General features: G+C 44.2%; 1 pseudogene; it reads left to right on the forward strand.

Moving 5' to 3' along the window:
- Positions 1-206: 206 nt before the first annotated feature.
- LOC101656049 lies at positions 207-815 on the forward strand (annotated as a pseudogene).
- The last annotated feature ends 1,303 nt before the right edge of the window (positions 816-2,118 follow it).

A 2,118-nucleotide genomic window follows, 5' to 3' on the forward strand; every position in this document is an offset into this window, starting at 1 on the left:
CTTGCTGATGAAGATCAAGGATTGTAGCCTTCAGGATGGATTACAACTCAATGTAAGGAAGACCAGATTTCAACTCAATGTAAGGAACACCAAAATTCTCACAACTGGACCAATAGATAACATCATGATAAATGGAGGAAAGGTTGAACTTGTCAAGGATTTTGCAGTGAAGATATTAAAAGAGCTTTCCAAGACAGCTATTGAAGATGGTCAAGGGACAGGTCCTGGCGCTCGATGGCCATGGCCATGTCCTGGGCTCTCTGGCAGCCATTGTGGACAATCAAGTGCTGCTGGACCATAAGGTGGTCGTGGTACATTGTGAGGGCAACAACACTTGTGGCAACTTTCAAAGAAACACATTGAAGTACCTGGCCTCTTTTTGGAAGTGCATGAATACCAACTCCCTTCTGCGGCATCGACTACTTCAGGGCTCCTAGCCATATCTTCTGGTGAACCGTTCAAGGCATGCTGCTCCACAAGACCAAGTGGGCCAGGCTTCCCTTGACCAGCTCAAGGTTTTTGACGGGATCCTACCCCCTATGACAAGAAAAAGCTGATGGTGGTGCCTGATGCCTTCAAGGTGGTGCGGCTGAAGCCCACGCACAAATGTGCCTACTTGGGCTGCCTAGCTCACGAGGTGAGCTGGAAGTACCAGGCAGTGACAGCTACCATAGGAGAAAAGGAAGGAGAATGCCAATATCCATTACAGGAAGAAGCAGCAACTCATGAGGCTGTGGAAACAGGCTGATAAGAACTTGGAGACAAAGGTCAACAAGTACACAGTGGTTTTAGAGACCCACGGACTCCAGGTCTGAGTCCAATAAAGATTTAGTCCTGAGAGAGAGAGAGAGAGATCAAAAGATATATTGCATTAGATAAATCTGCTGAACAAAACCTCTTTAGAGCATGAAGTGCAAAGGACTAAGGACTAAGGTGTGCCTGGCCCAAGCCCTGGTATTCTCTGTTGCCTCATATGCATGGGAAAGGTGAACACTGAATAAGAAAAACTGCAGAAGAATCAATGCTTTTGAATTCTGATGCTGAGGAAGAATATTCAAAGTACCATGAACTGCTAAAAGGACAAACCAATCTGTATTGGAAGAAGTTAGGCCAGAATATTCCTTAGAGACAAGGCTGGCAAAACTTCATCTTACATATTTTAGACATACTGTCAGGAGAGAATAGTCCCTGGGGAAGGACATCATGGTTGGCAAGTTGGAGGGATCGCAAAAAAGAAGACCCTCCACGAGACGGATGGACACAGAGGCTGCATCAATGGGCGCAGGCATAAGAACAATAGTGAGGGTGGCGCCGGACTGTGCAGTGTTTTGTTCTGTTGTGCATACGGTCACTGTGGGTCAGAGCTGACTCGATGGCAACTAACAACAACAGGTCAATCATTTTCTTATATTGAGAAAGTATCAGTTTAGTAGGTATGGAAGTAACTGATGATGTGTTTAGGAATACCACAAAAGCTCTATTGATTTTTCTATGGATTACACTGATGAGCAATTTTATAGCTAAGTCCCTGCTATGTGTAGAAGAAATAGACATGAAAGGAACATTGTGGCCCAATTGCAGGAGTATTCTATGTTGTAGGCTTGTCAATTGTTTTGCTCTGTGCATCTGGGAGGTTACCCTATATGGACAATCAACTGGCACCCTTGCCCTCCAGCTTCTTGTTGGGCTCTACCAGTGTGAAAACATTGAAAGAAATGGGAGAACAAGATTGGAGTTTTATTTTCTCAGCTTTCTTTCTGCAGAATTGCAGCAACAGCTGTGTCCCTCCATCAAAGACTTTAGGGTCTGCAGGTAGCCCTCCGTATACAACATTCTTGGTCTCTATGTAATAGCTCCTTCTCTTTGGTTCTGGGTTAGGTAAGGAAGCCCAGGATCCTTCTTTCTAGCTTTGGCTACTGTGCCACTCCTTGTGGCTTTTTATCCCCAGCTCATTTCTTTATATATAATTTTTCATTAAACTATTCCCAATTTATTGTAACTTCAGCATACCACTAGCTTCCTACTGGAACTATGACACTGTAAGGAAAATGGACATGTATGAGTTTTCATGCTAGAATCATTGTTGTTGTCAGGTGCTGTCAGGTTGGTTTTGACTCA

The sequence above is a fragment of the Echinops telfairi genome, unplaced genomic scaffold, assembly GCF_000313985.2.
Source record: "Echinops telfairi isolate 266 unplaced genomic scaffold, ASM31398v2 ScPeMD7_5469;HRSCAF=6316, whole genome shotgun sequence".
In the NCBI taxonomy this organism is placed as follows: Eukaryota; Metazoa; Chordata; class Mammalia; order Afrosoricida; family Tenrecidae; genus Echinops; species Echinops telfairi.